Source organism: Dermacentor andersoni, chromosome 1 (assembly GCF_023375885.2).
Source record: "Dermacentor andersoni chromosome 1, qqDerAnde1_hic_scaffold, whole genome shotgun sequence".
In the NCBI taxonomy this organism is placed as follows: Eukaryota; Metazoa; Arthropoda; class Arachnida; order Ixodida; family Ixodidae; genus Dermacentor; species Dermacentor andersoni.
In genome coordinates, this window is record NC_092814.1 from 348,083,646 (window position 1) to 348,110,222 (window position 26,577).

Below are 26,577 nucleotides of genomic sequence, written 5' to 3' on the forward strand. Positions count from 1 at the left end.
GAACGAACGAATGAACGAATGAATGAATGAATAAATGAATGAATGAATGAATGAATGAATGAATGTTTATGTCATCTTGAATACAACTTCAAAAAAGGTGCAGGAGCAAAAGGCGCGCAGCATCTGACAGGGACCCTTGCACCCGCAACATACTCGTGTATTATGCATCATTTAGTGGCAGTTCATTGGCAGTGAGCATATTACATATTTTCACACATTGTACGTGAGTTTACACAGAAACTTAGAACAACAGAATTTGACAAATTATTGGGTTACAGTTGGTTTACCAATGTAGACGGTGAAATAATAAATATTCCCCTTTTCCCCTTCTTCCCCTTTCCTCTCCCTGTCCACAAACAGTAAAGTACAGGTTGTACATGTAAATTTACAATAGTACGCTCAAATGCCGCATATGACGATGAATGTGTATGTATCCACGTAAAAAAGCAAAAGCAAAAAGCGATTTATGATGTATTTATGTTGCAATAATCACTCCCTTAAAAACTGTGTTAGTAACAATTCCTTCACATGGTTTTTGAAGACATTTCTAGTCATACTGAAATCAATATTATCTTCTAGCATATTTAGGATTGTTATTATTTGGTAGCTGGTTGTTTTTTCCATAATGGGCCCTTGTGTTTAGTGTTCGTTTTGTTTTTAGTCTCATATCGTGAGGAACTTTATTAATGTTTTCGTGTATATATAGTGCATTGTTATGTAAGTACTGTAGTAGTTTAAATCATAAACGTCGTCAGCTTTAAGCATTCTGTATTTAACAAATAATGGTAATGTGCTTAGTTCATAACATCGTCCCTCATAGTTTTCATAAATGCGGAATATCTTCTTTTGTGGAATAATTAGCCTGTTCTAGTTAGTTTTTGTTGTGGTGCCCCATACCAATATTCAGTACGATAACCTCGATTAGAAAAGTGAAGTGTGTATGTTTTGTTCCAGCCAGATAGGTATTAAGTGTGCAATTTTATGCAAGCATCAAACAGGTCGGGAGAGTTCGGTGGCTAAATTATTTATGTGTACATTCTATGAAAGGTGCTCTCGGAACCAAACACCAAAAGACTTTTGCTCCGACCCTGGTTAGCTGTTGCTCTTCAAAAGTTAAAACCATTTCCCTACTTAGTGGTTTGTTAAGCGCACGACATGGGACAACATGGGACAGGGACAACATGGCCACAATTAGTAGATGACCGGCGTAGTTGCAGAAGTATGGGAGAGGCCTTTGCCCTGCAGTGGGCATAACCAGGCTGATGATGATGATGATGAAGCGCACGAAATATTATGCACTTTGTTTTCGCTGTGTTAGGCTGCAGCCTATTTTTCCGGAGCCATGCCGCGAGGGACGCAAGGTAGGTGTTGGCCCTTCTTACCATATCTGTTAGATCTGTGGACTTAAAAAAGGTGTTAGTATCATCAGCATACATAATAAATTCAGGAGAGGTGGGTATAGTTACAATGCCATTAATGTAACCAAGAAATTAAAAAAGGTCCTAGTACTGACCCCTGTGGAACTCCTTGTGTTAACTGTAGCTTTGATGATGTGGTGTCTTTTATTTGCACCATTTGATAGCGGTCACTCGAGTAGTTTTTAATGAGATCTTGTACAACTCCCCGCAACCCGTATCCAGACAGTTTGTGCCGTACGATATCGTACTTTATTGAGTCAAATGCCTTGTTTAAGTCTAGAAATAAACGAAGTGTTACCTCTTACTGTCTATGTTTGTATGTATGGTATCTGTATTACAGCACAACGCTTCTTCAGTTGGTCTGTTTTTTTGAAATTCATATTGGCTACTAGACAAGATATTAAATCAATCAATCAATCAATGAATCAACCAATCAATCAATAATTTTTATTTACCACTTCAGAGAGCGGAGGGCATGGGAAGAAAAAGCTCTAGTGAGCATGACTAGGCTTTTCAGACTATTACAATTCAGCAGCAAGCAGTGGTGGTATACACAACCTAGGTACATAAACATAAGCAAAGAAACAAACATTAAGCTTGTATGCAATTATCAAAAAGAAAGCGAGAAGCGAAGAAAAACACATATCAAAGACAATTTTCACATTTGAGATTCCAGATATGAATTCTACACGAAGAAAGGATGAAGCTCAGACCTGCAACATGAGATATCAAAACCATTTCGTGTTAAAACATTTAATACGGAGGGTAAAGTCATTTTCGACATTTGGGCTCCGTAATTCGTGCGTGGCGTTCTTGTTTAATTTTTTTTCCTGAGCTGTGAAAGACACACAGATGCGTATTCGGTTACCTCTGCTATTTCTTTAAGCATCGAGCTATTGTTCTTTACTTCGTATTTGTACCGAAGAACTAGGCGTAGGTTAGAAATAGTAAAAACCGTTGGAATATCAACAGTTTGGAAGAGCTTTGCGGAAGGATGATCTCTGGCTAAGTTGTGAATGATGCGTAAAGCTTTCTTTTGAAGGACGTAGACCTTTTGTAAGGCTGTGTGCGTGGCAGTGCTCCATACGAGTTGACAGTAATTAACTTGTGACACGAGCAAAGATTTGAAGAGCAGCAATTTGATATTAGTAGGAAGGACGTGGGTATTACGGTAAAAGATACCAATAAAACGTGAGGCAGCTGAACACACGTGACTGACATGCACGTCCCATAGCAACTTTTCTATAGACCAAACACCAAGGGTTTTTAATGCCGACACAATTTCCATGTTATTGGAGCTATAAGTCAAAGATTCATAGCAAATTACATTTTTACTCTTGGGGCGAGAAATGATCGGTTTTGTTTTGGCCGCAATAATTTCTAATGCGTTTAGTTGCGACCAACGATCGAGTATGACAAGCAGTTCGCCAGCTTTTCTGATCAATTCGTCAGGATTTTTACCGCTGAAAAACATACTGGTGTGAACAGCGGATATAACATTAAACGAGTTAGCATAAATATTCATGATGTTGTTAATATATAAATTAAACAAGGAAGGTCTCAGTACACTTCCTTGCGGCACTTCTAACACAGCGTTTGTAGTAAGTGCCCATTAACGTTAATGCACTGACGTCGACGTGACAAGTAACTCATGAGTTCAAGAGCACGTCCTCGAATCCCATGGCTTTCATGCTTGGCAAGAAGTATTTGACGATTTAAGCTGTCGAAGGCTTTCTTAAAGACGCTCACCACACAGCCCAAGTCCGTCGTTTCTCGCTAACCCCGGCTGGCCGCACAGTCCTCCGGAAGATCAGTCTCGAGGCTATCCAGTACATGACGATTCCGCGAAAGGTCAGGGGGAATATTTATGCCCCACCTCTACCCCGCAACATGGACCCCGAGTTCCACCAGGGCTGTCGGCAGGCCCGTAGTGAAGCCATTTGGCGACGCTACGGCTCGCAAGATGGAGTGGTCTACACAGACGCAGCCAGACACCCTCGCGGCGACTTCATGAGCGGATCACAACGGAGGATTGATAGAACACACAACAATCACGGATGGCCTAGTGGTGGAAGCGGAGGAAACCGCGATTGCCATAGCCATGCATGCGGAAGCGAATACCGTCATCAGCGACAGCAAGCAGGCCATGGGCAATTTCGTCCGCGGTATAATTTCCAAACAGGCGTACCATGTCCTCACACGACGCCCCCTAAGCGGCTTGAAAACCCTCGTGTGGACCCCCGCTCACGCGGCTGCGCCTGGCAACGCGTCGGCTCACAGTTTGGCTCGAGATCTCGCGCGCCGAGCCTCGTCCGCGGATGCGGGCGGCGTGAATGAGGAGGAGAGACACGAGGAACCCTGCGAGACTTATCATGAAATAGCCCATAGGTATCGCTTGAGGCGTCGCGCGCTCCCACCACCAGCCAAGCAACTCGATAAAACGCAAGCGGTTGCGTTTCGGCGACTTCAGACAAACACATACCCACACCCAAAGTACATTAACAAAATCACAGGGGGCAAGGAAAGCGACCAATGTAGGCTTTGTTGAGAAACAGGAACACTCACACACATAATGTGGGAATGCACCTCGCTCCCGTTTTCTTATCCCCCCGTCAGCAGCGAGACTGACTGGACAGCCTGGCTCAGTTCCGGGGACGTCGACCGACAGCTTGAACTGGTGGACTGGGCGGAGAAGGCCAAGCAGGCCCAGGGCCTTACTTGAGCCCAATCACTCAGCCACGTCCCCATTTACCCTTCCCCCTTTCAATAAAGTTTATCACCACCACCACCTCGCGTCTGTGCTTGCTATGTAGTCGAATTGTAGCCGATGGCTGTCTGCTGGTTCTAAGTTTCGCGAGCCTAGCTTCACCCACCTTCTTGTCCTGCGGCTACGTGTGAATAAGGCTGAGACCGGGCGCCGTTGCGTACGTCCGGCACTGCCGCATCGAGCAGTAGCCTACCATGCTGCACGCCTCCAAAGGCGGTCACTACCTATTACAGTGCTTTCAAATGTTGTCAAGCATACATCCAAGGCGGGAAATCCTCACCACTCAATCAGAACCGCAGCGCAGGGGGGATTCTAAAGTTTCGTTTTCAGCTCGCTTCGCCGCTTCCGAAGCAGCCGATGCGGCCGCTGTGTACACGTGATCCCTCATGCCACGTCACGACGACCGTGGCGCCAGTTTTCCAGTGGTGGAGCTCGCCCCCAATAGCTTAATCAGACACAAAGCTCCAGCTGAGGCGAGTCGCAAGCTCGCCTCAGCCTCAAAATAAAGATTGCTGGCGTAGCGGTCGAAATGCCGGACGCTGCAAAAATTCAAACATTCGCGCCAAGAAGCGTATGATCTTGACCTCACTGCCATTCACTACCATTTCTGGTTGTGACGTCACGTTTTTTTTTTGCTTGCTGTTATTCGAGGCGCCCGACGTTTATGCGCAGGTGCGAGCAAGGGAGGGTGCGAGGGAGAAAATCTGGGGGCTTTTGTTCCTTGAATATGTGACTTTGCCTAGGCACTAGGGTGGAGAAGTTTCTTTGCTCGAGTTGTATGCGTTTGTCCCTAGGCGTGCCGGCATTGCGGAGTGGGGTGAAGTTTGTTTATGTTCTGACACTGGATCCCGACGCGGTTAAGCAGGTCAAGCAGTGGGCACGCACGCCCCGTTTGGTGATCACTGTGTCTAAAGGTACGTCGGATGCACACGACTCCTAGAAGCTAAATGCATGTCGAACGGACAGACTTTCTCGCACCTGCGGCGCTGGTGTTGGGTCAGTCATGCCGGAATAAACCTTTTACGCGCCTTCCGATGCTCTACCTATAAAAAAAAATTCATCAGCCCTTCCACTCTGTGAAGAAGGACGAGCAGCCAAGCTGTGGTGTGTTTTACCTCGATCGACACATGCATGTATGATTGCGGCTTTGGGTGGCGTTAGGGCAACGACACCTATAGACCACGGTTGCTGGCATCACAGTGGAGAAAAAATTCTCTGCAGAAGCCTGGCGAGACAAGTACAGGCCGCGAAGACAAAGCTTTCTTCAGATTCTGGAAATCCTCTTCTAAATCGGCGCTCCAAGTGGCCCCTTATGATTCATGCTTCCGGAGGCTGTCAGTTAGCGGACTGGCAAGCTCCGAATAATTTGTAATATAGTGGTAATCACCAGCCGTTCCCAGAAATGACCGCACATCCTTTTTTGTTACTGGCCTCGCAAAGTTAACTATGGCCGCCACTTTGACGTTCATAGGTTCCTGCTTCCCGTGTCCTATTTCATGCCCCAAGTACGTGACACGAGCCTGGTCGAACTGACACTTCTCGGCTTTCATTGTCAAGCGCACGCTTCGGATTCTTTCAAGCACCGTTCGCGTATGTTGCAAGTGAGACTCCCAGTCATTAGAAAACACGGTCACATTATCCAGATAGGACAGCGCGAACTCTTCTAGTCCTTCAAGCACCTGATCCATAAGCCTTGAAAAACAGAATGGCGCGTTCTTCAAACCAAAGCTCATGGTAAGTGGCTGGTAAACCCCGAAAGGGGCTACAAAGGCTGCGTAGCGACTGGCTCGTTCTGTTAAGGGCACCTGCCAATATCCCATCACTAGGGTCTAGGGTTGAAATTAATGCAGCCCTGCTAATGAGTTCTACTCTCTCCTCTATATATTTGGCAAGGGGTACATTTGGTCTTTCGGGAAGAACTTTCCCTGGTACCTAAACTGGCATTAGAGGGGAGCCATATTCACTTTGTGCTTCCGTGATCACTCCTAGACGGAGCATCATTTTTACTTCTGCCTTCATTATGTCTAGCTGCCACGGGGATAGGCCGTACGCTTTGGACTTAAAAGAAACATCCGTTGTTAGTTCAATGTCATGTTGTATCAAATGAGTCCTTCCTAGCTTCTCCCCCAAACAATCCACATATTCCCGAATAAGGCTTCTCAAATCTTCCACTTTCTCAGTTCCTAGCTCCTCCGTCTTAACAGCCTTCGTTATTACTTCTTCGACACTAGGGTCCGTTCTCACGCGAAAACTAGGTAACTCTAGAGCAACGTCCTCTGATACATTCATAGCTATGCTGACAATAGCTGTTCGCTCCAAGAAGGGTTCCGTTAAGTTTACATGATAAACCCTTTTCTCACTTCCTCACGGTGTAATTCACCTCTGAAATGCGATCAGTAACCTCGGCGGGTCCATCCCAGTGGACTTCCAGTTTATTTTGGCGATTTGGCCGCAAGATCGTCACTTTGTCGGCAGTATCAAATGATCGCTTGCACGCATTTCTGTCGTAATATCGCTTTGAAGCGTCTTGCGCTGCCTCTAGGTTACACATCACGATCTCACGAGGCTCACGTAAGCTTTGTATCATTTCCAGCACATACTCCACTGCACCTGTGGGTACCGGATCGTCCTCCAATAGCTCGCGAACTAGCCTCAGGGGAGCTCGAAGCTGTCGGCCATATACCAGCTCTACCGGGGCAAACCCTGTTCCCTCGTGTGGCAACGCAAAGAGTGTGCCCGGTAGGCAACAGTCCCAGTCGCACTTGTATTCATGGCAAACTGCTCTCAAAACTTTCTTGAGGACGGAATGCCATCTCTCTACGATGTTGCTTGAAAAAGGTTGTCGTGAGTGCGCTCGTGAAAACTGTTCTCTGGTCTGATTGTATTTCTGCCGGGAAACCGAGGCGCGAAAATATGGAAAACAGAGCATCCACTACCTCGATCGAAGTAACCTCCTTTAAGGGAACCGCCTCACGAAACTTGGTGGCAGAGCACAATAAGGTAAAAAAGCATCTGTTTCTCGCATTTATTCTTGGCAAAGGTTCCACCAAATCCACAGCTCTGCGAAAGGGCTCGGAAATAATGGGCACCTTTACCACGGGTGCTTTCCATAGGTCGTTAGACTTGCCTGCTCTCTGACATGTCTCACAAGTACGGACGAAATCCTGCGCTTCTCTGAAACAACCCGGCCAATAACATTCCGGCAGTAGTCTTCGTCTATTTTATACCTAGCTGTCCTGCCCACGAGTTGTCATGAGAAAGGCTCAGTCCTTGCGATACGGAGCCGGTACCACAAGTTGATCGTGAGACTGACCTGGCCTATCGGTACTTACGGTATAGGGCACCGCCTATCACATCGAAAGAAATGTTTTCCGACGACACACCTTCACTTGCTCCGCTGTCCAGAACCGCTACCGTGCATTCATTTTGCTGTGCCACCCGTAGCGTTTTCCTGTCAACAACTAGCTATCATGCGTTCATAGCTATGGTTGATCGGTGCCAACACAGACCCCTGGAAACTGTTTTCTTTTCGGGTGTCCTTTTATTTTTTTTCAATGGCGACTTCTCGGCATGGCCCTTCTCCTGGTTTTCTTTCGGGGAAATCAGAAAGATTTCCTCCTCCGGTTTTCCTATGTCTTCGAAGCTAGCTGCTTCATCCTCTTTTTTGTACTTTGTTCCTCGTCGTAATGCAGCTGCGGAGCTAGTTCGCGTGCTTTGGACCTCGTGAAAGCCATGGCCTGGGCTTCAACAACTGTGCACCCCCTTTTTTTTTAAGTAGCGACTCCGAACTGTTTGAGAAAAGGTTAGGGCTGCCTTCGGGTAGTCCGTTAGACTACTCCCACTGTCTCGATATCTCCGAAAGGTCCAACAATCTGTACCTTTGCCATAGGTAGACACACTGGGTCTTCGCTCACTGCCTGCCTTATCCATTCGCACTCGGACACGTAGTCTTCACTTTTCACACTTTTCCGTTTGTGGCGGCGCAACATCAGCACTTCGCGCTATTCTCGCTATCTATCTATCTATCTATCTATCTATCTATCTATCTATCTATCTATCTATCTATCTATCTATCTATCTATCTATCTATCTATCTATCTATCTATCTATCTATCTATCTATCTATCTATCTATCTATCTATCTATCTATCTATCTATCTATCTATCTATCTATCTATCTTACTCCGACACAGCTGAGTGAGTGAGTGAGTGAAGAAACTGTATTGCAGGTCCGGCGAGGACGCGAACTCGTCGCGCACCCAAGTTGTCTACCAGCTTGGGACACCAGGAATTTGCTCGTAGTCGGGAGGCTGTCGTGCCCATTCCATCGTCGTCATTCCAGCTTCGTCATCTGACTCTAGTCATGCCGCCGTCGTCACGTCGTCCTCGGCGACAAAGTGGTCAAACTTGCCTAATAGCTTCGACCACAACGCGCTTTTGGTCGTGATACCGCCAGGATGGTTGCTTCTTCGCCCTTTCAGCTTTGTCATCCGACTGTCGTCATGCCATCGGCGCGACGCTGTTGTAACACTGTCGTCATATCTCCGTTGTCATATCGTCGTCGAGATGCCGCCGTGGCCGTTACGTCATCATTTCTCCAGCTTCGCCATCCGACTTTCTTCATGTCTTCGTCTTCATGCTATCATCCTAACGTCATCGTCGCCATACAGTCGTCGTCATAGAATCGTCACGCCATCGTCGTCATGCGGTCATCGTCATCCCATTGTCTCCACACTGTCGTCGTGCCAAGGTCTCAATTGAGTGGTCGTCACGCATTCGTTTCTATACCATCGTCGTGATGTCGTCGTGGTCGTTCAATCCTAGTTATTCTAACTTCGTCATACTACTGTGGTTGTGCTGTCTTCCTCAGACCCTCGCAATCGAAGTCATACTGATCTCGTCACGCTATCGTCTTACCATCGTAATCACTTCAGAAATGTTATCCCAGTATCGTCGTGCCGTAGTCCTTATACCGCCTTCCTCATCATATTGTCCTCATACCATTGTCATGCCATCGCCATCATTGAGTCGCCGTCATACAGTTGTCTGCATACGTTTGGTGCCATACCATCGTCGTGCCGTCGCGGTCGTTCTATAGTCATCCTTTTAACTTCGTCATCCACCTGTCGTCATGGTGGCACCGGCATGCCATCATCGTCGAACAGTCGTCACCATCCGGTTGTCGTCTCATTGTCGTCTTGGTACTGCCAAGCAAGACATTTTATTGTAATTATGCGGCAGTCATTTATTCGTGATTATGCTGCCGTTCTCATGCCATTGTCGCCATTGTGCCGTCGTCAGACGGTCGCTGTCATGCATCCGTTGTCCTACCGTCGTCGTAAGGTGGTCATGCGGTAGTGCTCGTGCCATCGCCGTCATTCCAGCTTCTTTATCCGGTTGCCTTCATTAGGTTGTAGTTATAGTATCGTCATCATTTCACCATTATCATCTCATTGTCGTCATGTTCTCGTCGTCATACTGCCTTTGTTGTTCCATCGACGTTTATCCTTCTTCCTTCCATCGCCGTCACAGCGCCGTTGTCATGGAGTAATTGTCGTGCCGTCATTCTCGTTGGCAACTTTGGCAAGCAAGTGGCATAAAAAAGTTGGCCTATACTGGATGCAGGGCGCGTCGCTTATAGCAGAAGTAATTCAAGTATTTGATGACGACTACAAATTAGAAATAAACGGTATTCAGCAATATGAATTGTCACAACATCACTTGAATGGTAACTGCATTACCGTCGACAGCCATCTTCAGATAGGTTCCGCCATAATTTTTGTTTCAAACGTATTCAAACTCGAGGGCTTCAGTACTAACGGTGGAGTTAATCGCACTTGCGTTCTGTCGGTCATAGTGTCCAAGCTTCCTGGTTGCCGTTTTTGTCAATTGCGTCCTACTCGCCGTTCTCAACTCTTTTGGGCGGGTTCGAACATTCAGACTACCTCTCTTGTGAGCGATGTTGCAGCATACTAAGCAGAACCGATTCAGAGCACGCGGGAACCTTTAGCAAGCACTGCTGATACTTTTCTGGCACTAGACGTTAGTCAAGTGAGTAATGTCACCCTTGGCTGTGTGCAAAGAAAGGGCACGCACTTGAATTTATTACTGCCGTCGATGAGATACATGACTGCTGTTAATGTTCGTCTCGTTCACCGCGGCTCAACAACGGAGAGGTAGCTGTTGTGAACGGTGACGCCACGCACTATTCGTGAGACACACCAATCCTGATGTGTTTCAAATGAGAACGCATCATCCTGCATGTGGTCACTGTCTTCCTGTTTGGTAAAATATTTGGATACAGTTTAACTTCTATTGAAAGTTATAAATTTTCACTTAAATAATAATCAGTATAGAAAAAGCGACCGAAAAACATAAATCAAAATGACCACTTGAATCGGCCAAGGTCGAACAGGTTGTTCTGTTATAGGTGCCTCTTGCGGTTGTTTGAAAAAAAGTGGAAGTGATGGGACTGAAGCCCAATGAGATGTCTACGAGTTTCTTCAGGGTCATTTTGCATTTTCTTTAGCTTGTTTGTAGGATCAGCAACCACTTTTTTCATTGTCCTCATTTGAGGGCCCAGGGGTTGAAACTCAGACCAGCACAACGAGAACCATATCTGGCGATCCCCTACTTTTGCAAAATGGCACCCCCCGCATGTGCTTAGTTCTGGTATTTCCCCTCACATTACCTGGTAACACGGTGGGGATGCTTTACGATGCAGCTGCATTATTTTTCGCATTACAAGGCAAATATATGTTTCAAGTTAGGAAATAAGCTCGGAGCTTGCTTCGCAAGTGAAAGATCGGATGTAGTAATTGTGGCTACGGAGCATGCGATTTCTTGAGCGAACATCAAAATAGGGTAAATTGCACATATGCTACTAGTGCATATGTGCTACTAGCGCTGGCATTTCCATGTTGGGAAGTGCTCCTATGCTGCAAAACTTACCATAGCATTGGATATTTTAGCCACACGTTTAGATGAAGTAGGATTTTGAGTAGAGTGTTGGATTAAAAAAGATACAGTAGAACCTATGTCACAATGACTGTCGACGGTAATTGAATTAGCATTCAGGCAATGTAGCGACGAAACGGATTTCTCAAGTCAGGTTTATTTAAAATCGTTTGCGGTCATTCTGGCACTTGCACAGCTTCAGTTACATGTGGCGCCCGCTCTCGGTTGTGTCGACCCACTTTGCTTTTCGCACTCGCTTGCGAAGGTCGCGTATGAGCATGCTAGGACGTAGGGACGACGATGGAGCGTAAAAGGTGGTGTGCCGACGACAGCATGACGACAATGACATGACGATTCCGAAATGATAATGATGAATGATAATGATAAATGATAATGATGAAAAAGGACGATTGTTTGAGAACAAGGGTATAACGACGACGGCAAGACGACAAAAGGATGACCAAGCTACACTGACGATAATGACACGACCACGACGGCACGGCGACGACAGTACGACAACAGATGCATATAACAGCGACTGTCTGAAGACGACGCAGTGACGAAGATGGCATGACAACACCGACATATCAGGATTGAATGTCGACAGCATGATTGTTATAGAATGACAAACAAGGAACGTAATCGGACCGACACAGCCGGTATGACTACGACGCCATAACGACAACGGGATTACGTTTTGAAGTGAGAAGGATGGTAAAACGACAGCATCACGACGACGCCATGGCGACATTAGCATGCCAACGGCTTTGTGACGACGACGGCATGACGACGAATGTATGACAACGAATGCTATACGGCGACTGTATGACGACGACGCAGTGTTGTTGGGGTGCAAATGGCATGAGGACAATGGTATAAGTTCGAGTGCGCGATGACGACTACGCCACGAAGACTGTATGACCATGAGTATGTGAAGGCGATGGAGGGACGATGACAGCATGGTGAAACTAGAATCGTGACTATCACATGACTACGAGGGCCCCGCGGCAGTATGACAACGAATGCATGACAACTGTAGATGGCGCGATAATGACGGCATGACGAGAGTCGGATTACAAACCTGCAATGATGACAATACAAGAATCATAACGACGTCCCTACCAGGAGCACATTCCTAGTAGTCGGTGGCATTAGACAATTCGCGTAACTGGGCCAGTGTAGGGCGTGACGACGACTGCATGACGAGAGTCGGAAGGCGAAGTTTTAATGGCGACGCTGAAATGACCACGACGGCCTCACGACGATGTTATGAGAACAAATGTATGACGTCTGTGTAAGGACGATGGCGTGACGACGACGGCATGACAAACCTGGAACGACGACAACGCAACGACCACAACGGCACCAAGGCCGTGAGCACGTACCTAGTGGCCCAAGTTGTCAGATTACTCGGGCCACTGTATCGGCGTAAAATGCATGACGATGACTGCAGGACGATAGTTACATGACGAAGCTTTAATGGCGTCGATGGAGTGACCGAAGCGGCATCACGGCTACGCTACGAGCACATACTTTGTGACCGTAGCTTAGTTTGGACGGCACCGTTTTAGGCAGTCGCTGTCATGGATCCGTTGCCATACTGTCGTCGCCATGCTGTCGCAGTCGCGTAACTTGGGCTACTCGGTCGGCCTAAGAGGCTAGACAGATATATAAACAAATAAGCTCAAAACGCGCGAAGACAAAGAATGCTAACCGCATTAAAATACAGTTTTCCTGAAATGCGAGATCACTTTACTTGCTTTGAGAATGAACAGCAATCCCACCATGTCGCAAGTGAGTGAATATTTATTTTGAGGGTATTCGGTGAAACAACGAGAATTTTCTTTCTTTTTGAATGTCGGCGAGTGTTCAGTTCTCGTACACGTTGACTACGAGATACTTGAATGTATATCTAATGACTGGAAGCGAAGTTTGCAGTGTGCACAACAGTTTTCTCCTCCAAGACACACAAAAAAAGGTTCCCCTCTTTCATCCGCGAGCACTGCTCCTCCAAGCAGCGCCTGTAGTTCATCAAAACATCCGTGTTAAAAGCGAGGAACTCCCTCAGGTTCCACACCACACGTGTCATATCGTACTCTGCGGCCTGCGACGCGCAATGTGCACAAAGCACGAACCAAGTATGGCCCTTGGCAGACTTGTCCAGAACATCTACCACCGTGATCAACTGGCTTGCGGTCTCCGCTGCCTCAGCGACAACGTCAAACTGGGCGCGAACAAGCATCGGCAGCGCGATGAGCATCCTAAGCAGCATATCTCGCCCGCAAACGCCGTATACTGCGACACATTTTTGGTTCTTGCAGTCGTGCACCAAGTTGAGGACATACTGGCTGAGCGTTCTGGCACTGATGGTGACGTGAGGAAGCTTCTTCCTGGATTTTTGCAGGAGATGTTTGCTGTTTGTCCATGTGGAGCTGTTGAACATGAAAGTGTTCGTCGAGTTCTCTCGGCGTTCTGAACAAGGAGTCGAACCGCCAGGTTCCGCACTCCCCATCTACTGAAAGGATCCGGAGCTTGAGGAAAGACTGAAGTGCCTGTGCCACCGTCACGTCGTTCTCGTTCCAAACGCTGCCGATCTGGAGTAACTTCAGGTTTGGACGTGCCTTAGACACGTGCAGCAATCCGCCTGTGGACATACGAGTTACTGAAAGGCATGCCAGATGCTGCAGTGATTCGATGCACCCCCATGTGCTTCTATCGCGTACGTGATCCGAGTTGATATCCAGTCGTTCAAGCAAAGGACAGCTGGCGTATAGCTGGCGAAGAATGCCGTCCTCGATGTGGACTTCTCGCGAAGTCAAGAATACTTTCAGGCATTTTAAGCTCTGGAGAAGGCGTACGTCATCTGGCAGCAGCGTATCCTTTCCACGCAACGCCACGGCGGTAACGGACTCGCAGATTCGCAGAATGATTGGCATGCTGCGATGTGAGCGCCCACGGCAAGGTATCACTAGCTCTTTCACCAGTTTGAAGTGCGTCGAGCAAGGAGTTATGTCTTCGACGTAGATAATTCCGAAGACATTAAGCTTGCGGATCAGGGTGGCTCTGTTTAGGACCTCGTCCACCTGATGGTCTCTTTCCATGTCCCGCAGGTTGATACGCACCTCTGTCCAGAGGGAAGGGTCGAACGCCAGCCTCTTCCATCGCTCGTACACCTGGGCTATTGTCGCGAGCCAGAGTTGCGGGAGGTAAGCGAATATCTTGAGGACGAGTTCAACTGGGAGGACGTCAAAGTGCAACATCTTCTTCTTCTTCCTTCAAAATTCCGGCACGTACCCACGAGGAGGAGATTGGCCATGGCACTCAATGGAAACACAGCATCAACTTCTTGCTACCTGTTAACTTATTGATCTGTACTATCCGTATTTAATTAGTAGTGAATATAAATTATTTTTCTGTTCCCGTTTCTCGAATAGTCATGCCAGTTTTGCCGAAGAGGCTATATCACGAAAACAACGAGATTCAGTGTTAATAATGAGGAAAACGGGCTTAACATGAGAGTCTCCCAGTCGCAATGACGTACTCAAACACAATCTGACACACTTCCTTTCGGGCTTGACCAGGGGTACTTGCCCCAAGAGATAACATGTTAATCGCCGAGAGAGGAAGGCCCATACGCGATAGGGGCTGCTTTAATTAGGTCTTCCTTTGGGAATTATATTTTCGGAAAAAGAGGAGGAAATGGTACAGTGATTCTATATCCCCACATGATGCATAAAGGTTCGATGCTGCGAACCCACACCTACTCATGTACAGATTTAGTTGAGGTATTCGACATCGTAATAGTGTAATGGAAACTTCCCATTGCCGAGAGGGACAAGACCGCACATTCCAGGGGAACGCTAAATGTTCGTAATCCGGTGCAGCAACGAGGGGGCTCATTTTTTCTACCTAGGACTTGTCGCCATGGGAACCTTGTTACCGTTAGCAGAGTAAGGTTGGGTATAAAGAAACTCACTGCCTCCAAGCGCTGCCTTCGCCAAGCTGTCTGTAATCTCATTGAGTGCTAGTCCACAATGTTCAGGTATCCACAAAAACCGGATTGTGTAGCGAGCGGTGCAGTGGTGAATTATTTGTGGTTTCCATCGACTTAAGAACTGACAGGCTTTTAATTCATACTTTCGCTTTATTTCTGCAAATCCTGACAACAGGAGGATTCGCGCATTAGAAGATCTAGCGGTGGCTGCCTCATCCGTATTTTCTCACTTCAGCATTGTTTTAAATTTCCACACAATATATACATACACAATATATATGAATATACACACAGGACAAAGCTTGTTATATATTTGAAAGAAATCATCATCATCATCAGCCTGTTTTATGTCTACTGCAGGACGAAGGCCCCTCCCTGCGATCTCCTATTACCCCTGTCCTGCGCCAACCGATTCCAACTATAGCGCCCACGAATTTGTTAATTTCATCGCGCCACCTAATCTTTTGTTGCCCTTGATTGCGTTTTCCTTCCCTTGGTGCTCATTCTGTAACCCTAATGGTTCAACGGTTATCTAACCGGCGCATTACATGACCTGCCCAGCTCCATTTTTTCCTCTTGATGTCACTTATAATATCGTCTATACCCGTTTGCTCTCTGATCCAAACCGCTCTTTTTATGTCTGTTAACGTTATGCCTAGCAATATTCGTTCCATCGCTCTTTGCATGGTCCTTAACTTGTTCTCAAGCTTCTTTGTCAGTTTCCAAGTCTCTGCCCCATATGTCAGCACTGGTAAAATGCACTGATTGTACACCTTCCTTTTCAATGATAATGGTAAGCTTCCAGTCAGGAGCTGGCAATATCTGCCGTATGCGATCCAACCCATTCTTATTATTCTGTGAATTTCCTTCTCATGATCAGGGTTCCCTGTGATTAATTGACCTAAGTAAACGTACTCCTTCACAGACTCTAGAGGTCGACTGGCGATCCTGAACTCTTGTTCCTTTGCCCGGCTATTTATTATTATCTTTGTCATCTGCATATCAATCTTCAACCCCACTCTTACACTCTCTCTGTTAAGGTCCTCAATCATTTGTTGTAATTCGTCTGCATTGTTGCTGAATAGAACATTGTCATCGGCAAACCGAAGGTTGCTGAGATATTCGCCGTCGATTATTACTCCTAAGCCTTCCCAGTTTAATAGCTTGAATACTTCTTCTAAGCACGCAGTGAATAGCATTGGAGAGATGGTGTCTCCCTGTCTGACCCCTTTCTTTACAGATATCTTCCTGCTTTTCTTGTGTAGAATTAAGGTAGCTGTAGAACCCCTGTAGATATTTTCCAATGTATTTACGTAAGCGTTCTGTACTCCTTGATTATGTAATGCTTCTATGACTGCTGGTATCTCTGCTGAATCAAATGCCTTTTCGTAATCTATGAAAGCCATATAGAGAGGCTTATTGTACTCTGCGGATTTCTCGATAACCTGAGTGATGACATGGACGTGATCCATTGTAGAGTATCCTTTCCTGAAGCCAGCCTGTTCCTTTGGCTGACTAAAGGCTATTGTTGCCCTTATTCTATAGGATATTATTTTGGTAAATATTGTATATAATACTAGGCAAGCTAATGGGCCTATAATTTTCAATTATTTAACGTCTCCCTTTTTGTGGATTAGTATAACGTTTGCATTCTACCAGTTTTCTTGGACCCTTGCAGTCGATAGACACTTCGTATAAAGAGCCGCCAGTTTTTCAAGCATTATGACTCCTCCATTTTGATTAAATCGACTGTTATTCCATATTCTCCTGCTGCTCTTCCTCGTTTTTTGTCTTGCAAGGCCCTTCTGACCTCATCGCTAGTTATAGGAGGAGTTCCTGTATCCTCTTCCTTACTGTTTCTAATTGGGGTATCTTGACTCCTCTGGGTACTGTACAGGTCAGTATAGAATTCTTCCGCTGCTTTTACTATATCTTCGAGATTGCTCATGATATTACCCTGCTTATCTTTCAGTGCATGCATCTAGGTTTGTCCTGTGCCAAGTTTCTTTCTCAGCGATTTGAGGCTGCGTCCATTTTTTACGGCTTCTTCAGTCTTTCTCACGTTATGGTTTCGAATATCCCTTATTTTCGCCTTGTTGATCACTTTTGACAGTTCCGTGAATTCTGTCTCTTGAGTTGGACACTTTCATTTTTTGTCGTTTCTTTATTAGGTCCTTTGTTACTTGGGAGAGCTTGCCTACTGGTTGCCTTGGTGCCTTGCCTCCCACTTTAATTGCTGCCTCTGAAGCCAACCTAGTTACGGTTTCATTCATTAGCTCTATCTCATCATAATCTCTCTGTTCTAAGGCTGCATATATGTTTGCAAGTAACAGCCTGACTTTGTCTGCTTTTACCCTTACTGCCTCTAGGTTGACCTGTTTCTTCTTGACCAATTTAGCTCTTTCTCTCTTCAAATTGAGGTGAACCCTAGCCCTCACTAACCTAAGATCACTGCACTTTACCCTACGTACCAATTCTACATCCTGCACTATGCTGGGATCAGCAGAAAGTATGAAGTCAAGTTCATTTCTTGTTTCACCATTAGGGTTTTTCCAGGTCCACTTTCTGTTGCTACGCTTCCTGAAAAAGGTGTTCATTATTCGAAGCTTATTCGTCTCTGCGAATTCTACCAGCATCTCTCCTCTAGCGTTCCTAGAATCGACGCCGTAGTTGCCAATTGCTTGTTCACCAGCATGCTTTTTCCCCACTTTTGCATTGAAGTAGCTAATTACTAAAGTCTATTGAGTTAGCCAATGAAATAAATATAGGTAAATAGAGGTAGCCAATTAAAAACAAGATATTTCTAGAGGTATGGATAGCCTATGCCTAGAGAATGAACATGTTACTGTATGTTCACCACGCTTCACATTGCTTTGCGTGCTTTTTTTCCCATGAAATAAAACCTATAGACTTCAGTGACCGCTTCGGCAGAGTCTTTTACCAATGGCGTGTGAAATGCACGTGAATTTTGTGTGTCTCAGGATTGCTTCTCTTTCCGGTAAGCAATACTAACGACTCATGAAAGAACATTTCTAATAATTTACAACATTTATTATGGGCGGAAACATCGTCAGTTGCATGCAAAGATCATAAATAGATACAGGGTGTCCCAATTAACTATCATGCACCAAGATTAAAAAGAAAGAGCAATGCGTTACTCGAAGAAAACCTAGTGCATATGGTTTGCGGTACAGTGGAGTAGCTGTCAGTAATTTTTTCGTTGATGAGATTTATATAGGTAATCTAACTAATTATCTAACCCGAGACGTACTATCCTAACTATCAAAGTGTCAACGAGGCATTTGAAGGCACAGCCAAGGGACATCTAATTGCAGTATTTTCAGCGACGTCCTAATTCTTTATATTATCTTTCCGACGGATAAACCCCGCGAAATATGGAGAATACCACGTGACTGCTCTCCCACCCGAATCACAAAGCAGCGCCCTCGAACAGGCTCCCTCTGAGTTAGCCAGAACGAAATAAACAAAGGAAACCGCCGTGATCGATCTGGTTCCTTAACTCCCGCACCCCGGCCGAAGAAACACGTCGCGTTTGCTATTAGTTGGAAACGAGCTGTGATAGCTGTTGTCGTAGCGTAAAAAAAAGCACACGGCTGTTTTTTTTTTTTTGTCATAGGACCTATCACCACAAAAGCGAATCGACAACGTCAGTGCAAAGGTTTAAAGGGGCGTTTTGTTTCATCCCATCCATCATGTCTTTCTCTAATGAGCAGAAGGTAAACATGATCCTTGCCCTGGCATCTGCAAATGGCAACAAATGGAAGGCCGCAAATATATATATCAGTCATGGAAGTGTGGCGGTAGCCCAAACGCATCGACTATCATCAGAAATTATGAAAACCTGAGACAAACAGGCAGCTTCAAGAAACAGTGGCGGAGGTCTCCATCTTTGAGTCTTAGCCTACGCACCGATGTTCCAGCAATTATGGCCTCAAACCATAATGCTAGCGTGCGGGACGCGGCCGCCCAGGTGCCATTTCCCAAGTCACCAGTTTGGAGGATTCTAAATGGCGCCTCTCACACTTAGCACCTTAGCGAGCAACGATGCTTGGAAGACAGGGACCTCCAGAATCGTCTAGATTTCTTGAATTGGGTTCTCACAAAAGCCGATTAGCCACCGGACTTTTTGAACAACATCATGTGCACAGATTTAGCGAATTTATGCAGAAACGGCCAGATAAGTTTGCTTAATGCACACTATTGGAAGGACTCCAACCAACACTGGCTAAAGCGCAATCGGCACCAGTACCAGTGGTCCCTCAATGTCATCATCATCATCATCAACCTGGTTATGCCCACTGCAGGGCAAATGCCTCTCCCATACTTCTCCAACTACCCCGGTCATGTACTAATTGTGGCCATGTTGTCCCTGCAAACTTCTTAATCTCATCCGCCCACCTAACTTTCTGCCGCCCTCTGCTACGCTTTCCTTCCCTTGGAATCCATTCCGTAACTCTTAATGACCATCGGTTATCTTCCCTCCTCATTACGTGTCCTGCCCATGCCCATTTCTTTTTCTTGATTTCAACTAAGATATCATTAACTCGCGTTTGTTCCCTCACCCAATCTGCTCTTTTCTTATCCCTTAACGTTATACCAATCATTCTTCTTTCCATAGCTCGTTGCGTCGTCCTCAATTTAAGTAGAACCCTTTTCGTAAGCCTCCAGGTTTCTGCCCCGTACGTGAGTACTGGTAAGACACAGCTGTTATAAACTTTTCTCTTGAGCGATAATGGCAACCTGCTGTTCATGATCTGAGAATGCCTGCCAAACGCACCCCAGCCCATTCTTATTCTTCTGATTATTTCAGTCTCATGATCCGGATCCGCAGTCACTACCTGTCCTAAGTAGATGTATTCCCTTACCACTTCCAGTGCCTCACTACCTATTGTAAACTGCTGTTCCCTTCCGAGACTGTTAAACATTACTTTAGTTTTCTGCAGATTAATTTTTACACCCACCCTTCGGCTTTGCCTCTCGAGGTCAGTGAGCATGCATTGTAGTTGGTCCCCTGAGATACTAAGCAAGACAATATCATCAGCGAATCGCAAGTTACTAAGGTATTCTACATTAACTCTTATCCCCAATTCTTCCCAATCCAGGTCTCTGAATACCTCCTGTAAACACGCTGTGAATAGCATCGGAGAGATCGTATCTCCCTGCCTGACGCCTTTCTTTATTGGGATTTTGTTGCTTTTTTTATGGAGGACTACGGTGGCTGTGGAGCCGCTATATATATCTTTCAGTATTTTTACATACGGCTCGTCTACACCCTGATTACGCAATGCCTCCATGACTGCTGAGGTTTCGACTGAATCAAACGCTTTCTCGTAATCAATGAAAGCTATATATAAAGGTTGATTATATTCCGCGCATTTTTCTATCACCTGATTGATAGTGTGAATATGGTCTATTGTTGAGTAGCCTTTACGGAATCCTGCCTGGTCCTTTGGTTGACGGAAGTCTAAGGTGGTCCTGATTCTATTTGCAATTACCTTAGTAAATACTTTGCAGGCAACGGACAGTAAACTGATCGGTCTATAATTTTTCAAGTCTTTGGCGTCCCCTTTCTTATGGATTAGGATTATATTAGCGTTTTTCCAAGGTTCCGGTACGCTCGAAGTCGTGAGGCATTGCGTATATAGGGTGGCCAGTTTCTGTAGAACAATCTGCCCACCATCCTTCAACAAATCTGCTGTTACCTGATCCTCCCCAGCCGCCTTCCCCCTTTGCATAGCTCCCAAGGCTTTCTTTACTTCTTCCGGTGTTACCTTCTTCCGGTGTTACCTTCTTCCGGTGTTACCCTCAATGTGTGGTTCGGAATTTATGCCGGTGCTATAATCGGTCCCATCTACTTCGATCGCACACTGACTGGGCGGCGTTACGTGAACGAAATCCTTGAAGGAGTGGTGGATGAGTTTCTCAGCGACGTCCCGCTGTCACGTCTTCCACTTTTATGGTATCGATGGGGCGCTAGCACACAGCAGCAGCCGAGCACGAAACTGGCTGGATACGACTTTTAATGCGCAATAGATTGGAAGGCACGGGCCTGTAAATTTGCCGGCTAGGTCACCCGATTCTCTCCGCTCGATTTCTTTCTTTGGGTTTATGTGAAAGATCGCACTTATATGATCGAGACGGACGTCAGATTGGTTCAAGGCAAGGATAACGGATGTCTGCCGTAGAAGTCCGGGGTCGGTCATCAAGAAAGCCACTGAAGATGTAATAAAACGCACACAGTACTCAGACTATACACAGTACCGGGGCACAGCACACAGACCTATTCGAACACGTCTTCTAGGCTGGTGTTCAACGGAGCTTACGAATTCATAGATAATAAACGCGCACTGAAATCTGATGGGCTTTTTTTGTCCTTTTTCTGCAGACATCCTGATTGCTAATTCGGCTCATTTAGAAGTGGTATATTTACTTGAACGCATCGGTTTTGCCTTCTCTCTACACGTTTGTCGCTTCCCGGTCTGTTTATTTCGCTTTTATTTTTTGACACGAATCTGTTTTTGCAGCACGTATACACTTTCACGAAAAATAAAATGGTCACTTTAATTTGGCTTTGGTCTGAAGCAAGTTTCTGGCGTGAAATATAGTTTCGCGCGTACTCTTTCGATGCGGTGCAAGCAAAGCCGGGATTTTGGATCATTCCATGTCTATATGCTTGCTTGATACCTATGATTGCTTTTGGCATTTCGTGCGTGGCCAGAGCGGCGCTTCGACCGCGTTATCAAGGGGCTTTGGTTATCAGTGTGATCAGTCGACCTTGAGAGACGGATAATACGTGTGACGTAGAAGGAATAGCTGGAAAGCCGCGAAACCTGCTGTTGGCGCTCATTCCGTACCATAATCAAGGTGATGCGCTGTCTCGTCGGGTTTGCTGCAGGCAATACAGTTGCTTTCAATAAACTTATTTGAGGGCACTGCTTTGTGATGTGGGCGGGAGCGCACTCACGTAGTATTTTTTATACTTCGTGAGGTTTCTTTGCCAGTCGGAAAAAATTGTACGCAATTAGTCCGTCGCTGAAAACAACGCAGTTAGATGTCATGTTGAGGGGCCTACACATGCTCCATTGACACTTTGAAAATGAGGACAGTACTTCTCGAGTTAGAGAATTATTCCAATTACTGAATTAAATCTCAGTGACGAAATAATTGCTGGCGGCTACTCCACTGCACTGGAAATATGCACTAGGTTTTCTCCGAGTAACGCAACTGCTATTTTTTTAAGTTTTGGTGCATGATAATTGGGGAATACTGTATGATTCACTCAGTAACCGAATTGAGGCCAAGCCGGATTCACTCGAAATCATAATCAACAGCAGTCATATGCAGCAGCGCTTGTACTCGGACTCACAGAATAAAAGGGAGAGAGAGAGGCTGCAGTTTCGCCGGAAAGGCGAAGCAGTATTAGTGATAGCCAAGTATGCGACATTTACACGAAGGAACATTAAGAGGACTCATGCTGTGAAATTGAACTGTCTTCTACTACGAGGTCTTCTATATTCTCATATAACGCCGTCACTTCGCTCAATTCTTCGAGGTCACACGAAGTTTCTTCAAGTGCAAGAAATAGTTTTCATAAATGCGGAATATCTTCTTTTGTGGAATAATTAGCCTGTTCTAGTTAGTTTTTGTTGTGGTGCCCCATACCAATATTCCGTACGATAACCTCGAGTAGAACAGTGAAGTGTGTATGTTTTGTTCCAGCCAGATAGGTATTACGTGTACAATTTTATGCAAGCATCCAACAGATCGGGAGAGTTCGGTGGCTAAATCATTTATGTGTACATTCCATGAAAGCTGCTCTCGGAACCAAACACCAAAAAACTTTTGCTCCGACCCTGGTTAACTGTTGCTCTTCAAAAGTTAAAACTATTTCCCTACTTAGTGGTTTGTTAAGCGGACGAAATATTATGCACTTTGTTTTCGCTGTGTTAGGCTGCAGCCTATTTTCCCGGAACCATGCCGCGAGGGACGCAAGGTAGGTGTTGGCCCTTCTTACCATATCTGTTAGATCTGTGGACTTAAAAAAGGTGTTAGTATTATCAGCATCCATAATAAATTCAGGAGAGTTGGGTATAGTTACAATGCCATTAATGTAACCAAGAAATAAAAAAAGGTCCTAGTACTGACCCCTGTGGAACTCCTTGTGTTAACTTTAGCTTTGATGATGTGGTGTCTTTTATTTGCACCATTTGATAGCGGTCACTCGAGTAGTTTTTAATGAGATCTAGTACAACTCCCCGCAACCCGTATCCAGACAGTTTGTGCCGTACGATATCGTACATTATTGAGTCAAATGCCTTGTTTAAGTCTAGAAATAAACGATTACCTTTTACTGTCTATGTTTGTATGTATGGTATCTTTAATACAGCACAACGCTTCTTCAGTTGATCTGTTTATTGAAATTCATATTGGCTACTAGACAAGATTTTAAATCAATCAATCAATCAATGAATCAACCAATCAATCAATAATTTTTATTTACCACTTCAGAGAGCGGAGGGCATGGGAAGAAAAAGCTCTAGTGAGCATGACTAGGCTTTTCGGCCTATTACAATTCAGCAGCAAGCAGTGGTGGTATACACAACCTAGGTACATAAACATAAGCAAAGAAACGAACATTAAGCTTGTATGCCATTATCAAAAAAAAAAGCGAAAAGCGAAGAAAAACACATATCAAAGACAATTTTCACATTTGAGATTCCAGATATGAATTCTACACGAAGAAAGGATGAAGCTCAGACCTGCAACATGAGATATCAAAACCATTTCGTGTTAAAACATTTAATACGGAGGGTAAAGTCATTTTCGACATTTGGGCTCCGTAATTCTTGCGTGGTGTTCTTGTTTAAATTTTTTTCTGAGCTGTGAAAACACACAGATGCGTATTCGGTTACCTCTGCTATTTCTTTAAGCATCGAGCTATTGTTCTTTACTTCGTATTTGTACCGAAGAACCAGGCGTAGGTTATAAATAGTAAAAACCATTGGAATATCAGCAGTTTGGAAGAGCTTTGCGGAAGGATGATCTCTGGCTAAGTTGTGAATGATGCGTAAAGCTTTCTTTTGAAGGACGTAGACCTTTTGTAAGGCTGTGTGCGTGGCAGTGCTCCATACGAGTTGACAGTAATTAACTTGTGACACGAGCAAAGATTTGAAGAGCAGCAATTTGATATTAGTAGGAAGGACGTGGGTATTACGGTAAAAGATACCAATAAAACGTGAGGCAGCTGAACACACGTGACTGACATGCACGTCCCATAGCAACTTTTCTATAGACCAAACACCAAGGGTTTTTAATGCCGACACAATTTCCATGTTATTGGAGCTATAAGTCAAAGATTCATAGCAAATTACATTTTTACTCTTGGGGCGAGAAATGATCGGTTTTGTTTTGGCCGCAATAATTTCTAATGCGTTTAGTTGCGACCAACGATCGAGTATGACAAGCAGTTCGCCAGCTTTTCTGATCAATTCGTCAGGATTTTTACCGCTGAAAAACATACTGGTGTGAACAGCGGATATAACATTAAACGAGTTAGCATAAATATTCATGATGTTGTTAATATATAAATTAAACAAGGAAGGTCCCAGTACACTTCCTTGCGGCACTTCTAACACAGCGTTTGTAGTAAGTGCCCATTAACGTTAATGCACTGACGTCGACGTGACAAGTAACTCATGAGTTCAAGAGCACGTCCTCGAATCCCATGGCTTTCATGCTTGGCAAGAAGTATTTGACGATTTAAGCTGTCGAAGGCTTTCTTAAAGACGCTCACCACACAGCCCAAGTCCGTCGTTTCTCGCTAACCCCGGCTGGCCGCACAGTCCTCCGGAAGCTCAGTCTCGAGGCTATCCAGTACATGACGATTCCGCGAAAGGTCAGGGGGAATATTTATGCCCCACCTCTACCCCGCAACATGGACCCCGAGTTCCACCAGGGCTGTCGGCAGGCCCGTAGTGAAGCCATTTGGCGACGCTACGGCTCGCAAGATGGAGTGGTCTACACAGACGCAGCCAGACACCCTCGCGGCGACTTCATGAGCGGATCACAACGGAGGATTGATAGAACACACAACAATCACGGATGGCCTAGTGGTGGAAGCGGAGGAAACCGCGATTGCCATGGCCATGCATGCGGAAGCGAATACCGTCATCAGCGACAGCAAGCAGGCCATGGGCAATTTCGTCCGCGGTATAATTTCCAAACAGGCGTACCATGTCCTCACACGACGCCCCCTAAGCGGCTTGAAAACCCTCGTGTGGACCCCCGCTCACGCGGCTGCGCCTGGCAACGCGTCGGCTCACAGTTTGGCTCGAGATCTCGCGCGCCGAGCCTCGTCCGCGGATGCGGGCGGCGTGAATGAGGAGGAGAGACACGAGGAACCCTGCGAGACTTATCATGAAATAGCCCATAGGTATCGCTTGAGGCGTCGCGCGCTCCCACCACCAGCCAAGCAACTCGATAAAACGCAAGCGGTTGCGTTTCGGCGACTTCAGACAAACACATACCCACACCCAAAGTACATTAACAAAATCACAGGGGGCAAGGAAAGCGACCAATGTAGGCTTTGTTGAGAAACAGGAACACTCACACACATAATGTGGGAATGCACCTCGCTCCCGTTTTCTTATCCCCCCGTCAGCAGCGAGACTGACTGGACAGCCTGGCTCAGTTCCGGGGACGTCGACCGACAGCTTGAACTGGTGGACTGGGCGGAGAAGGCCAAGCAGGCCCAGGGCCTTACTTGAGCCCAATCACTCAGCCACGTCCCCATTTACCCTTCCCCCTTTCAATAAAGTTTATCACCACCACCACCTCGCGTCTGTGCTTGCTATGTAGTCGAATTGTAGCCGATGGCTGTCTGCTGGTTCTAAGTTTCGCGAGCCTAGCTTCACCCACCTTCTTGTCCTGCGGCTACGTGTGAATAAGGCTGAGACCGGGCGCCGTTGCGTACGTCCGGCATTGCCGCATCGAGCAGTAGCCTACCATGCTGCACGCCTCCAAAGGCGGTCACTACCTATTACAGTGCTTTCAAATGTTGTCAAGCATACATCCAAGGCGGGAAATCCTCACCACTCAATCAGAACCGCAGCGCAGGGGGGATTCTAAAGGTTCGTTTTCAGCTCGCTTCGCCGCTTCCGAAGCAGCCGATGCGGCCGCTGTGTACACGTGATCCCTCATGCCACGTCACGACGACCGTGGCGCCAGTTTTCCAGTGGTGGAGCTCGCCCCCAATAGCTTAATCAGACACAAAGCTCCAGCTGAGGCGAGTCGCAAGCTCGCCTCAGCCTCAAAATAAAGATTGCTGGCGTAGCGGTCGAAATGCCGGACGCTGCAAAAATTCAAACATTCGCGCCAAGAAGCGTATGATCTTGACCTCACTGCCATTCACTACCATTTCT